The 16,134-nt window shown below is 35.9% G+C and overlaps 1 protein-coding gene across 6 annotated transcripts in view; it reads left to right on the plus strand.

Moving 5' to 3' along the window:
• The first annotated feature begins 525 nt into the window (after nt 1-525).
• Nucleotides 526-16,134, plus strand: part of WDR17 (WD repeat domain 17) — a 119,263-nt gene continuing 103,654 nt past the window's right edge. For 5 of the 6 annotated variants that reach the window (XM_063664296.1, XM_054485370.1, XM_054485371.1 and 2 more), the window contains exon 1: nt 526-764. The gene's annotated coding sequence lies outside the window, so the exon portion shown is untranslated. The remainder of the gene's footprint in view (nt 765-16,134) is intronic. The other variant, XM_063664297.1, reaches the window with a different exon arrangement.

The raw sequence follows: 16,134 nt of genomic DNA on the forward strand, positions 1-16,134 counted from the left end.
TTTCCATTCAACCAGATCCCACAGGGAAAATGTCAGTTTTGTGAAGGCAGATACATTAACCACATACAACTCGATTAATATAAACAAATAATCTTATCCATTGAGCTCTCCCACAGACCTTCTTGGGCCCAATCAGACAATAATGAAGTGCAGGCAAGACAGCATTCTGCACTCACATTCCAGGCAATGGTTCAAGTCCCTCCTCCAGGTCCCTCAAGAAAGAGACAGGATGACTGACTGATTGTATATTTGACTCATTTTCCTAGAAAGTGCAGACTCGCTATAAAATGTGTTAGGTGGTGAGAACGCTGGTGGTTCACCGTTTTCCTCCACTTTCAGCCTCAGTGCAAACCCTCCGCCCAAAGCCTCGCTCCAGTACGGAGGAGCTGCGCCTTCAGCACACTTTCTCTGTTGCCAGGTAACCACTTCTCCCTCAGCCTAGTCTCCAGGGGTCACGAGCCACTTCCGCCTCCCCCTCCCGGGCGCTCCAATCAGCGACCTGAGTAGCTGTCACGTGGGCCTCTGGGGCAGACCCTGGAGAGCGGGCTCGCGGCGCCTTCCATCGTGGCTCCGCGCTGGGGCTTGCGGAGCCCGCTTCCCGCCCCTCGGAGCCCGCGGGCCCGGCCGCCCCGCCCCCGGGTGCCCGGGGCGAGCAGGTGGGGAGGGCGGGGCGGGTCCGCGCGTTGGCGGTGCTCGCCGCGCAGCTGCGCCCGCCGGCTTCAGCACCTTCCGCTGTCCGCCGCTGCAGCCACCTCCTCCTCCAGGTAAGAAGCCGGTGGGGCCGCAGAGATACCAAGGCAAGCTCAGGCTTGAAGAGGGTAATGCTTGAACTGTCGCGGCGTCGTGCGAGAGGGGCTCTGACCTCCCTGTGATCGCGGACCAGGGTGATGTACGTCCTGCAGGGCTTTGCACACCATGGTGCCTAATGAGATAATCACCTGAGTTTTAGAGCCACACACCTGATTCTTGCAAGGCACAGCAAGCGGCGAATATTTATGTATCTAAACTACCATTGCAGTGTAAACTATGGACATTTCGAGGGACATTGTTTTATTTTAATGGCTATTAAGTATATGTCTAGAGCCTAGATTGCTGTTCTCATCCCTTCGCCGGCCAGACAGTTCTGTATAGATCATTTACCCCTTTGAAGATGGTCTTATTAGTAGGGTTGTACTAAGAAAGTTTTGAGTAAAAAGGAAATGCGTTCCAGAAAAAAAGACGGTATTGGATGTAAGACAGGTATACTATGTATTAAGTAGATCGTAAAATAGAATCTTTGCTGTCCTCCCCTCTCCAAAAACAGACTTGCTTTGCTTGCAAAGATTGGACAATTTAAGGACACCTTTTTACTATATTAATTAAAAGCAATTGATTTGAATGAAAAGTCCGACCATGTATCAAAAATAAGTTATTTTGCATGTTAATATATACATATACATACTATATATATTTAACAAGGGTTTGAAGAGAGATACTACATTTCTGAATCTTTCATAAATACCCTTTAGAGAAAACTATCAAAAAAACACAAGTTCGTTATAAAAGGATACGAAACGGCCAAAGCCCAACAATGTGAGATTATAGTTGCCATTCTTAGCACTCTAATAACATTTCCGCATTGTAAAAATTAGAAATAAATAACAATGAATTTATGAGAATTTATAAATTTGAACTCCACAAGAGTTTAAGCATTAATTTATTTGTAGATTTATGCCTTATCATTACCCTGCTTGCCAGGAGCTGATACTGGGCGGGTGGTGATTACAAACTCTATGGAGAAAGCACTCTTACATCCTTTTGAGATTCTGCCTGACTGGCCTAAGTGTTCAAGAAGATGGATATAGTTATATCTAACTGTTTTGAAGGCAGACATCTGAGATAGGTGGTCTGAGAACCTTTCCCCTCCTATGATCTAAAATTAAATATAGTTATTAAGTGCTTTTGAAAAGTTGTCAATTCGTTAATATTTTGGGAAACATCCTTTACTGGATTGTTTGGAGATTAATGTTACAAATGGTAGCTTTAGAGTTCCTGGGAAGTTTTAAAGCAATGACTTATTTCAAAGGGCATATATGGAAAGTAAAGCTCTTGAGTTCCACAAACTTAATTATGTAAAAATAACTAGTTGAATGTTATTGTTTACATTGTTCTGACTTTCTCTTATGTTGGTATTAATAGAACTGCTTAAAAAACTGGACATCTGAAGAAGACGTTAAATATGCTTACTTGAAAGTTTTAACATTCTTTATTCTTATTTCTAATGATAAATAGTGGTGTTCTAAATATTTTAAAGTTACCCATTAGTCACATAATAATTCCATAGATTAGAAAGCCATAAATTAATTTAGGCCAGAAAAACAATGCTCCCAGTAGAGGGAAGACTAGGGCTAGAGTGCTTTTGTTGTTGCTGTTTTCTACAGAGTCTATCTTGTATCCTTTAGTCTGGAAAAGGAGGGGCAGGGCCAGTGGCAGTTTTTTAATTACTCGGAGAAGTTTAAGAACAGGTTTCTGTTTGTTTGTTTTACTGTTTTACTCTGATGGATATTAGAAGTCCAACATGAATGATTAGGTTGTCACTATTAATGAAATGTGTAAATTCTCCAGAGTACCTAATTTTGTTGCCTAAATACTTTAATGACGACTAAAATGTAATTCTAACAGTTTTGAAGGATTCACATTTTCATCCTATATTCCAGAATTTCTTTGAAATCTAACATATGCAAGAAAGGTAACACTTTGTCAGATTACTGAATTATAATACTGAATACTTAGAGTTTACCCAGCTATTCATGATAATTATGTATATGGAAGCATCATTGCTACTTTTGACAACTGCTGAATCATCTCATTTTACATTTTGTATACCTGTTCCATTGAACAGATGGAAATATTAAAGTGAAGTCATGTATCTTCCAGTGTGTCTTCAGGAACAAAGATTTCATCGAAATTATATTAATTTATAGAAATCATATGAGGATAGGCCGGGTGAGGTGGCTCATACCTGTAACCCTGCCCTTTGGGAGGCTGAGGCAGGTGGATCACCGGAGTTCAGGAGTTTGAGACCAGCCTGGCCAATATAGTGAAACTCCATCTGCATCTGTACTAAAAATACAAAAATTAGCTGGGTGTGGTGGTGCACGTCTGTAATCTCAGCTACCTGGGAGGCTGAGGCATGAGAATCTCTTGAACCCAGGAGGCGGAGGTTGCAGTGAGCCGAGATTGCACCACTGCACGCCAGCCTGTGCGACAGAGCAAGACAAAGTAAAAAAAAAATTAAAAAAAGAAAAGAAAAAGAAAAAAAGGAGGATATTGGAAGGAATTTTTTATTAATTCATGCTCCTTTTCTTTTGTATCAGAAACATATGAAACTCAAGATTTGTTTGGTGCTTTTTCATCCCCAAGACTGTGCTTTATCCTCTTAAAATAGTATCGTGATTATTCGTTCATTGTTGTTAAGACTATTCCTTGAAATTTGTGAGCAAGAAATTAGATATGGATACCTGAAGAGAATTTTAGAAATTCTCCCAAAGAATCTACTCTATAAGGAAACAAAACCTAGAGAAAAACATTTTTCTTATTTGAGTTTACTTAAAATGTTCACGAAGGACTTGCAACTTTGGTAATAAAAATTGGTAGAAATAATATAAAATGATCAACTTTGTATAGTAAAAGAAAAATTCCCATCATGATTAATTAGAAAGATTTGAAAAGATCCCATGCTTAAAGCATGGGCTGTCACATTAGAAAACAGAGTTCAGGTTGTTTTCATCTGATTTCAGTGACTAGACAGGTATAATTTCAGTGACTAGTCAAATATTTCAAATAGGCTAGATTTTGTAAGAAAAAAAAGAACTTGATATTGGAGCCACAGCTGGCACCTGCCTTCCAGATGTCACACTATCAGCTACTTGAGGAAAATAATTTTTATATATATTGATAAAAATCTTACTTTTTATTGTGTTAAATGTACTTACAAAGTATTGTTCAGTAAACTGTCTTATAAAATTCTGTAATTCTACATTCTAACTTAAAAAATGTACTGTAGAAATGGACAGTAATATAAATCTATAATTAAGATAATACAGGAGGTAATTTAACAATGTTATTTGCTATGATAAGGATGACTGATAATTGTCATATTCAGTTAAATTGTAGCAAAGTGTAAGAAATAAATTTCCATGTGTCAGTGAAGATGTTATAACAGTCAATACTTGTTTTGTACATTCAAATGTTCTGAGATGGAGAACTCAAGATAGAGGTCCTTAAACAATTTTTCTTATGCTTAGGTTGATTGTTTTCTTCTTCCGGATTCTTCCCATTTTTTTTAGTTGTAAGCATGTACCAGTAGCCCAGGCAGACTCATTTACTATGATGTGTAGTAAGTTCAATTTCGTATCACGCACACAAAAAACTTACTTTCAAATCGGAAAGTAGAAAATAATTTTTATTACACAAAGCACTCGTGTTTAATGTGCTATTAAAAAAACCCTTCATTACAATACAAACAGCTCCACATGGAGTATCAAAAAATGAATAATTGGTTAATAAGAAATAGCTAACATTTAATTAAGTTTGATTCTTTAAGATAAAGCATTATGGGTTACTTTTAATGAAAAGAATTATGCAACATTTTATTTTTAAGGTAAACAGGTTTGAAGGGGTCATTTTGGAATTTATGATAGAAGGATCCTGAAGACCAGTTACTCTAACACCGTTATTTTGTTAATGAGGACACTAAACACGTAAAAATTATGTTCTCAAAATTAATAAGGGAAAAGCTGGCTTAGAACCTCGGGCCGTGACACTCAGCTTTGTGCTCCCTCTCTAAAGAGCTACAGAATGTATCACAACATGGTTTTCTCTTATATTATATTTCTTCAAGTGAGTAAGTTAAAAGTTTAAATAATTAAAGTCTAAATCATTTTCGTGTGGTTAAAATAATTGTAGTTAATAAACAATATGCATGTGTTTTGGTCTCATCATATAGAAAGTTTACTTAAAATACTAGTTAAAAATTATTTTCCCAATACTTATATAATTTATTGGTTTGCTTATTAATACAAGATTTGCTGCAAAGTCATTTGTGATTTGAGATCTGGTTACCTTAGAAATTTCTTATCCCAATGCACTCCATGGTACGTAAGTAGCCATCACGCCTAAAATTAAATGTTAAGAATATTAGAAATAAGATGTTTTTGGAAGTTGCATCTGAAGCCTGGATTATGGTTACCCTTAGCTACAACTGTAAGGTTGAATACATTTATTTCTTAGGCTTTCTCCCACTTTCGTACTAGATGCTACTTACAGCACTGTTACTCAAAGTGTACCTTAGACCAGCAGCATCAGCATCTCTTGGGACTTTGTTAGACATGCATATTTTTAGGCCAGGTCCCTACCGTATCAGAATTTCTGAGGGAGGGGCTCAGGAATCTGTTTTAACAAGCCTCAAGTGATTCTTATGCATCGTGGAGTTTGAGAAGTACTGATACCGAGTACTTTAAGCCATGCAGGTGAATGGGACATGAACATTATGAGCTCAACAGGCGACCAAGTCTCTTGGCAACTTGATCGCCTCATGAGCTAGTAATGTTCATGTACTATTCTACTTCTGAAGCTTTACTTGGGAGTACCATGAACTACTAAATAAATGAATTTATTCCTGAAAATATAATAGTGGATATGTTTCGTTAACATTTATATATCAATAGTAGCTTTTTGGGCATAATGTCTCACCTTCAAAATTAATTCATTAACTCATGTTTAGGGAGAATTTTGTGTTTTCTAAGAGCATAATATTTGACTTAGGCAGACTAATATGTAGATTACCAACCTATCAGATCTGTGCCTGGGCCCTGCCTTAGGTAATATAGCCCTTTACTTAGCAAATTAAAATCAGACTTATTTCAGGCCTCTGTCAATATATTGAATGCATATATTGAAGAAAGTTTCGAGTTTAGTTAATGTAGATCCTTTTTTCCCTTTTTTTCCACTTCTTTTTTCTTTTCTTTTTTTCTTCTGAGACAGGGTCTCCTGCTGGAGCGCAGTGGTGTGATCGTGGCTCACTGCAGGCTCGAACTCCCAGGCTCAATCAATCCCCCCATATCAGCCTTCTGAGTAGCTGGGACTACAGGCATGCACCACCACTCCTGGCTTTTTTTTTTTTTTTTACTTTTTGTAGAGAAGACATCTCACTATGTTGCCCGGGCTGGTCTGGAACTCCTGGGCTCAAGCGATCCACCCAACTTGGCCTGCCAAAGTCCTGGGATGCATGAGCCTCTGTGCCTGGCCCTGTTTCTGTTTTTTGTTTTTTGTTTTTTTTTGTTTTTTTTTTTTTAATATTCAAGCTTCTAAGCATCCATTTGATTTTCTTTCCTGGTTTTTCCGAATTGACTTGCCAAAATAATTTTTAACACTTTTTCCCAGAACATGAATATGCCAGCATTAAGTGACTTTCTGCCAAATGGGGAATCCTAAGTTTGATAGACAGATAAGCATGAAGGCTCATCCTGCTTCAAAAACTCACCTACAAAACCCAACTCACATACCAGATTAATTAGAAGGGGAGCGAGGGTCCTGGGGATTACATAGCAATTTATGGCAGAGTTCCTCTTTTTTTTTTTTTAATCAGCAGTGATTTTATTTATAAAAATAGGGGTATACTTTTTGCCACACCCTCTTGAAGAAATAATCTTGTATCTTTTTATGACAAATATTTACTTATTTCCTTTCATAGTGTTCTCGCAATGGAATATTTACTTCAAAAATTCTGAGTTTATACTTGAAAATATGTGATTTCTCCCTTTTCTTTTTTCTTTTCTCTCTTTTTTTTTTTTTTTTTTGAGATGGAGTCTCACTCTGTCGCCCAGGCTGGAGTGCAATGACACGATCACGATCTAAGCTCACTGCAACCTCCGCCTCCCAGATTCAAGCAATTCTCCTGCCTCAGCCCCCTGAGTAGCTGGGATTACAGGTGCAGGCCATTACGCCCGGCTAACTTTTGTATTTTTAGTAGAGACGGGGTTTCACCATGTTGGTCAGGCTGGTCTGGAACTCCTGACCTCGGCCCACCTTGGCCTCCCAAAATGCTGGGATTACAGGTGTGAGCCACCATGCCCGGCCTCTCCCTTTTCTATTATTCTTTGGATACCTCTCTCAGAATGATCACATTGAAAGTATATGAATGAGCTTGTTGAAGTAGATGTGGATTACTTCTTTGATCAAATCAAAAATTATTTCCATGTTGCAGCACAAAACATTCTGTAATCCTCTAAGCATCTGGGTAAGTCTAGTTCCAGGATTCAAATTCATATAATTTTCATTTTCATAGCTAAAATGGAGGAAAGTGTAAAAATATATGTAAATAGATAATAAAGGTAACTCCATTCATCTTTCTGTATCTTTGAATCAGTGTCTTGCTCTTTTGATGTTCAGTATTTTGTCTTACATATAACTCCTGTGTTTTGTTGACCAAGATGGAATTCATACTGGTATAAGTGGTCATTTTGTGAGTCCAAACTAGAACTGCCATAATGACCTTATTCTTCTCTACTTGCTACCTAATCCAGGATTTTAATGTAGGCTAATACTGTGCTTGTGACCTATTTTGTCTTCTAAGCTTTTAAGAACGTCACGATTTGACATATATTGGGAATGCTTAGATAACACTGCCTGTCAAGCATGTAAAAGGTAAACTCAGAAATGCTCAGGTAAACTCAAGCATGTGAAAGGTAAACTAGACATTTCAGAGATTAATCTCAGACAGTAGAAGATACCAGAGGCAGTTTTTCTTCCAACTCATCTTTATAGTCATTGAATTAGGCCAGTAGTTCTTAAGCCTTGCTGTGCATTCAAATTGTCTGAGAGTGATATTGAAAAGCTCCACTCCAAGGTTCTCATTTATTAGAGCTGGGATGTGATTCACAAGTCTGCATTTTTAGCAAGTATCTAAGTTAATTCTGATGCAAAATACTTGAGAACCACACTTTGAGATACACTGATTAAGAGATTTTTGAAATCCTATTTATTCTTGATAATGTATGATGCTATATGTCACAATGAGAATAATGCTCATTTAGAATTATGGATACAAGAAGAGCTCAAGTGAGTGGGCCAATGGATGAATTTTTAAAAATTCCTTTCAGTTTTCTGCATTTTCCAGATGTTTTCCAAAGAGTAACCACCTACGGATTATATGAGAAGACATATTTTTTGCATAGCTCTGAGTATATAGTATATTTACATTTTAAACACTGATATTTCAACAACATGTTTTTAGAGTTTTATTTTTTAGTAATAAAGGCAATACATTTACATTACAGAAAAATTACACAATTCAGAAGAGTATAAAAGTGAGTTTAACAAAACTACCTTGAATCTCTGCATCCTAGTATAACGCTCACCTTTTAATAGACATTTTTAGGTACTTTTATTGATTTTTTCTTACTGTTTCTCAGACATTCCCAGAAACACATCTCAGAGTCTTTATTTTTGTGCTCCCTCTTTTTAGCAAGCTTTTTTCACCAGATGTCTTTATATTTTGCTTTCCTTCAAATGTCTGCTTGGTATCACCTATGAGGCCTTCCTGTGCCATCTTTTAAAAAAATTACAATGTGAACTCTGTCTCCAGAACTCCTTTTTCCTTTTCCCTTTTCCCTCCATTATTTTTATTTTTCTCTATTCCACAAATTATCTTGACGGATATATATATAACTCAAGATAATTGTGATATATACTACACATATACATATATATTTATATATATAATTTACTTATTTGTTTTGTTAATTTCCTTTTTTTAAAAAAAGACAATCTCACTTTGTCATCCAGGCTAGAGTGCAGTGGCATGATCATAGCACACTGCAGCCTCGATTTCCTGGGTTCACGTGGTCCTCACACCTCAGCCTCATGAGTAGTTGGGACTAGAGGTACATGCACCACACCTGGCTAATTTTTGTATTTTTGTACATATAGGGTCTTGCTGTGTTGCCCAGGCTGGGCTTGAACTCCTGGCCTCAAGTGATTCTCCAACCTTATCCTCCCCAAGCACTGGGATTAAATACACGAGCCCCTGTGCTAATTTTGTGATTCCCTGCTACAAGAATAAAAGCCCTGGGCACGCAGGATTTTTTTTAATGCTCTTTTTTTCTGTTCTTGCCTAGCACATAGTTATTGCTCAATAAATATTTATTGAGTGGATGAGTAAATTGTGCAGTGATTACTGAAAGTTTAAAAAGTCAATGGAATAATAAACTTCCCCAAATTTTACTATCTAGAAATAGCCAAATATTTACCTTGAACTGTATATTCTTTTAGTTTTTAATGTGTATGTGTATATATATATATTATTTTTTAAATGCAGAAACATAATTCTGACATGCCTTTTAAATTAACTATATAGACTTTATCAAATGATTGATTTATAACTACTCTTTTCATATTAAGATGTTTTATGTATATGTTAATAGTTTTTCCAGTTTTTTCTTTCAATTTTATGATATATTTTAACAAAAATAATAAAATTCAAGATTTCATTTCATAATTTTTGTAATTTCATTTTTTTAATTATAAGATGACTGAGTCAATTTCTAATATTGTGAGTCAATTTTTCCCTAAATATCAGGAAACAAATTGTGTCTACTGATTACCTTTGTTAAATGAGAAATTTACCATATCTTTGTTTTCTTCTATTCTTCTCCTAAGCTCTAGTACCTAGGAAAACAATATGAGATTTTAAAGTTTTGATAATGAACATTTTAGGTTATCTGTCTTCTCTTTCAGTCATTACTTTGTCATTTCCATTTTCATAACCATATTCCAGTTTCTTTGCTTAATACATTTTAAAAATTACATTAACTTCCATATGTGAGCTCTTTGTTTTGATTCATTTTTAAAAAGACTGTCATTTTTTTCAAGTAATCTTTTAAGAAGAATACATGTGTAAATTGCCTTCTAAATCTTTCCAGTATGAGAATGTCTTTCTGTTCGTTTTCCCTTCACACATGTATGATACTTTGGCAAATTATAGAAGAGTGAGATCAGCATTTTGGGAGGAGGCAGGAGGCTCACTTGAGGATAGTTCAAGATCAGCTTGGGCAACATAGTGACACCCTATGTCTACAAAAAAGAAAAAGAAAAAGAAATTAGCCAGGAGTGTTAGTGTGTGCTGTAGTCTCAGTTCGGGAGGCTGAGGCAAGAAGATCACTTGAGCTCAGGAGTTTGAGGCTTGAGTGTGCTATGATCGGGACACTGCACCCCAGCCTGAGTGTTGCAACGAGACCCTGGCTCAGAAAAGGAAAAAAAAAGTGAGATCACAATAGTTCTTCAGTTTAATAAAGTTATTATATCACTGAATTTGGGAATTTTGTGCAGTGGTGAAAAATGATGCCAATCTGTTTTTTTCTGCTTGTACATAATATTTTTACAAAATTCTTCTTAGTTGCTCATTAGAGTGTAAAGAAATAAATTAGCCTTGAATTTGCCTTAATATACCTAGGTATGGATAGTTAACTATATGTTTACATATATATATATTTAAGCAAAATATGTGTATCTGTATGTATATATTTAAGCAAAATAAGCGTATTGCTTAAAACAAAAGCACTTTTGATCTGCCTATTTAGAGTCTTTTTTTAAACCCAGTAAATGAGTTGTTGTTGTTGGTTGTTTTTTTTTTTGGCTACATCTCAGATTGTTGTTTCTGTTTCTGTAGTTTTACTTGTGCTTTAGCTTTTTCTAAAAATATTTTTAATATTTTAGTTTGAGGTTTCATTCCTTGTATACTGTATCTTTCAATTTCTCTCTAAATTTTAAAAAATCCCTTATTTTCCAGTGTTTTGGAAGAGTTTTTTCACTTTGTTCTCTGAATCATTGATATGATTTTTTTTTGCAATTTCAGTTTGGCTCTTTATTGCTCTTTAATGTGGATTTTTATTCTGCTATTGTCTTTTTTTTTCATAATCATTATTTTAGCCATCTCATTCTGCAGCCTCTTTATCTTAGCTGATAGTATGCTCATTCCTACTCCTGAATGAGAGGCGGCCCATATAGGCTACTGATTACCAAAACACAGAATGTGTAGGTTTCTGCAGGCCCCAAACTCTTTCTTCTTGGATACTGGATCAATTATATCACTATTTGATCAATGTCAAATCTCCTTCTTATATCAACATTGATAAAAATCTGTGTCAATATCCTAATCTAATAGGCATTGTCTAGCAGACTTTCTATTATCTAGTAGATTCTTTTTTCCTGAGATGGAATTTTCTCCTTTCTGCATTGACTCAATCAATGGGGAAATGCATGAAAAAAATAAAAATACTTTTTGCTTCCACCTATAATATATTGCTAAAGAGCTACACTTCTTTGAGTATAGTACTGTTGTCTTATCTCACTTTTTCTCCCAATTTTTTTTTCTTTTTTTTTTTTTTTTACTAAGAGCCGTAGTCACTGAGTAAATAATACAAGGGCAGAGGTCATGGACTGAGTGAAGGATAGAAAAGGCACATGATGGAAATGAGAAAGACAGTACTACAGCTCCCAGGCCATGCATGGTTTAATACCTCTGTTACTTTCTGGTTGACATTGATCTTGTTTTTCTAAATTGGGGGCATTTAATGAGGCAATGACAATGTACATTTATACATACGTCCTGGGAGAAAGGCTTCTAAAATTTCTAGCAGCATTGTGGGTGGTCCACCTGTGACACTCTGTAGTTCCTTTCACATAGTACCTATGACACCGATTATAGTACCTTAGTGTTTAGAGGAAATTCCTCCCAGATTAAAATGTCGTTGATGCTGAGACCTTATTTTATGTGTGACTATGAGTTTTTTGGTGTATTTTTCCTGTGATAAGTGCCAATTAGGGTTCTTTCAGTTGTAGGCAACAGAAAATACACTCATTTTACTAGCTCACGTAACTTAAAAAAAAAATCTAAGGATAGAGTTGGATGATTGTATGTATCATTCATAACTAGCTTCATTGTTAAATTGATGTCATTGTGACTCAGCCCCTCTCTACTGTGCTGGCTTTTTTCAAGCTCCAGGTAGTAGCCTCGAGCAATTCTACATATCTCCTCATGATAGTAAAATATTATCTCTGATTTCACACTACCTGTGGTTTAGTCCACAGAAGAGAAAGCTTCTTTTTCTAGTAGTGCCCATAAAAGTCCTAAATTTCAAGATTAAACACATTTGACCCAGGCAACCACTAATTGCTTTCTGTCACTAAATATTAGTTTGCATTTTCTAGAACTTTCTATAAATAGAATGATACATTGTGCACTCTTTTTGTCTATATTATTCTACTCGGTATAATTATCTTGATATTTATGCATTTGTTGCATGTATCACTAGTTCATTCCTTCTTATTGCTGCAGAATATTCCATTATATGGATACATTTTTTAAATCCCTTTGCCTACTAATGGATAGTGGGTTGTTTTTAGTTTTTGGCTATTATAAATAAATCTGTTTGAACATTTATAATAAATAAATAAATAAATAAACACATTTGAGCTTTTTTCCCATCACTGAACCATTACAATGGCTAAGGAAATGACGAGTATAAACTGGAATCACCTGCTCTAGTTCAGGGACTGGAATTTTACCTAAAGCTGGACTGAAGCAGAGGAGAGGATCATCAAATACAAATGTAGTGATTGCACAAAGAAGGGAATGGAGGTGGTGGGGAGGCAAACAACAAGTCTTCATTATGGTGTTTAAGTGGAAAGTTGGAAGAGATTCTGTCAGGATCTGCTAGAAATGCTATTTTAACCTGGAACACTTGTATGCCTCTATAGCACAGATGACTCAGGCATATTGAACCTACGAACAAAATAGAACTTTGAATCTTGAAATTTGTGGGAACAAAATTCTTCAACTGGAATATAAAAGTATAAAATCTTCAATTAAAATTATATTTTGCTGCTTATCTCTCCAATTCTGCTCATATTTTGATCTTTGTCATGGGCTTTTTGTCATTTTTTAATTAATTTATTTTGTTCATTGAAACGTAGTTATATGTGTTTATGGGGCACATATTTATGATACATGCAATATAGAGTAATCAAATCAGGATAGTATATCTGTCACCTCAGATATTTATCATTTCTTGTATTGGGAACATTCAAAGTCCTCTCTTCTGGCTATTTGAAAATATATAATAAATTATCATTAACTATAGTCTTCCTATGGTGCTTAGAACACTAGAACTTATTCCTTCTATATAGCTATAATTTTGTATTATTTAATCCATATTTTCTTATCTCCCCTACCCTGCTACCCTTTGTGGCTTCTCATAAGCAGCATTCTACTCTTTAGTTGTATAATACCAACTTTTTAAGCTTCTGCGTAAGAGTGAGAACATGCAGTATTTACCTTTCTGTTCTTGGCTTATTTCACTCAACATGTCTTCCAGGCTTATCTATGTTGCCATGAATGGCAGCATTTTATTTTTTTATGGTTCAATAGTATTTCATTGTGTATATATACCACATTTTCTTTATCCATTCATCTGTTGATGGACTTTAAGTTTGATCCTACATTTTGGCTATAGTGCTGCAGTGCTGCAGTAAACATGGGAGTGGAGATATCTTTTTGATGTACTGATTTCCTTTTGTCATGGGGCTGTTTAATCAGTAAGTAAGTAATGAAATGTAAACTAATAAGAAATGTATTAGAATTGGAAAAATAAAACCCAGTTTTTATTAGCAGTACTGCAAGTAGTCTGTATTTCTTAATGCTTTTAAAAATTTACACATAGTCTTTACTAAAATGTCAACATACACATACACACTCATACGTATCTCAAATGGAATGTCTCTATCACCAGAAGGTGATTCATATTGAATCAAATTAAGGAAACATCAGTTATTCTTTATACCTAGTTGTCTTCATACATTTTCTGGTGCTTACAGAAGAATACCTGAAACTGGGTAACTTGTAAAGAAAATAAGTTTATTTCTTACCATTACGGAGGCTAAGGAGTCCAAGGTCAAGAGGCCACATCTGGTAAAAGCCTAAGAGCCTTCCTGCTGGTTAGGACTCTGAAGAGTCCAAAGGCAGTACAGGGAATCACAAGACGAGGGGGGTGAGCATGCTAACATGCTTAACATGCTTGTTGAGGTCTCTTCCTATTCTTATAATGCCACCACTTCCCCTCCCCTGATAACCTACTAATCCATTGAGCCACTAATTCATTAATCCATGAATGGATTAATTTGTTCACAAGGGCAGAATCCTCATGATCTAATCAATTTTAAAGGCCCCACATTTCAATGCTGCCACATTGGGGATTAAGTTTCCAACACATGAAATGTAGGGGATGCAGTCAAACCACAGCAGCAGTCATCAGTAGCTATTTATTATAGTCAGATTGGTGGCCATTTACTGAATTAGAAAAAAACAAGTAGGAGCATATTTTGTGGGGAACATCATAAGTTTTTCTTTTAATAACTTAAATTTGAGATTCTATTTAAAATTCATGTGGGGATGTTAAACAGGAAATTATAAATATGAATTAGACTCAAGATAAAAACTTGGGGGTAAATGCATATGGTATTTAAATTTCAAAAACTGGATGGGATCACCAAGAGAACAGGTGTGGAGAAGAAATCCAAGGACTGATCCCTGGGACGTTCTAAAGTTTGAAGTTCAGGGAGATGATGAGGAATCAAAACAAAAAGATTAAAAAAAAAAAAAAACAATGGGGAGAAGGCACTGAAGTAGTAGGGAAATCAAAAGAAAACTCTTTTCTAAAAGGCAAGTGAAAGAGATGTTTCAGGAGGGTGGATTCAACTGTGATCCAAAGTGGCAACTACTGCTGCTAAAGTAGCAAGTAAAATGAGGACCGATCATTGACTAGTGGAGGTTTTACTAATTTTGCTAATTAACAACCTACTTCTTAATCCTCAAATGCAGGATGAATACTTCAGTCTTAATTTTACTTGGCCTGTCTGAAACATTTAACCTGCTTGAGAACATTCTCCTTTGACAGTTAACATATTATTTTCTCTATTATTTTTATTTATTGTATCTCTTTGCTCAGTTGTCTTTTCAGTCTCCTTTTTCTTTCCTGTACTTATCCCTCAGACATTGGTGTTGCTCAAAATTGTGTATGAAATGCTTATCCGGACCTCTGTATTTTAATTTTAGGAATCTCCATCTACATGTCGCACTGACATTTTGCATTCAATATCTTTTAATAGAGCTTTACCCCAGACCTGGAGCTCCTACTGAATTCTCTGTCTCAATGAATGGGGCTAAGTTATTCAGTCAGGCAGAAGTCTACAAATCTTAAGTTCTCTCTCTCCCTTGCTGCCAGTTAATTAGTTCAGCCCCTTGTCTTTCTCATCTGCTTATACATGTTTTGCCACCGTGTCCCCCAGAGGCCTTTTCAAAATAGTGTCAGGATGATATTAGTAAATCACAAAATGGGACTTTTGTGTGATTTTAAAATATCGTTAGCATGTTGAAAATGTTTCAAAGACTCCCCATCCCCTATAAAGTAAAATTCACAATTCTTACCATGATCTACGTGACTTTCCATCATTCCGTCTCGGAATGATGTTCATTCTGTCTGTTCATTCTGATGTTCCACTACTTCTTTTCATGTGCCATTGTACTTTAGGCACAGAAAAATAATTTCTGTCTCAAAGTTCCAACCCCACCTTTTTTTTATACAGCCTTCTTGGCCACCTAAATCATAGGCACATTTTTCTTTCTGTTCCTCCGAGTATGTGTTCATTCTCTATTATAGCAGCTATTGCATATTGTTTCATACATTTATTTGTGTCTATTAGAAATGAAGTCAAGTGCAAATAACAGAAAATCAGTAACTAAAACAGACTTCCTTTTTTCTTATAACAAGATGCCTGAAGATGGTACAACAATAGTGTTAGTATTGCAGCATCTCTGCAGTTTTCTTGGCCTTTCCTTCGGGGATGCAAGACAGCTGCAGCGACAGCATCATATCAATGTTCCAGTCAGAAGGGCAGGAGAATAACACCATAGATTTCCACTTGTATCTCCTTAGCTGAAGCTGGATCAGATGCCCACACCTAGGCCTCTAATTGTCCAAGGATGATGAAATTACTATGACTGACAAAGACCAATCATCATTCTCCTCCTAGGAATAG

This window comes from Pongo pygmaeus, chromosome 3 (genome assembly GCF_028885625.2).
Source record: "Pongo pygmaeus isolate AG05252 chromosome 3, NHGRI_mPonPyg2-v2.0_pri, whole genome shotgun sequence".
Classification (NCBI taxonomy): domain Eukaryota; kingdom Metazoa; phylum Chordata; class Mammalia; order Primates; family Hominidae; genus Pongo; species Pongo pygmaeus.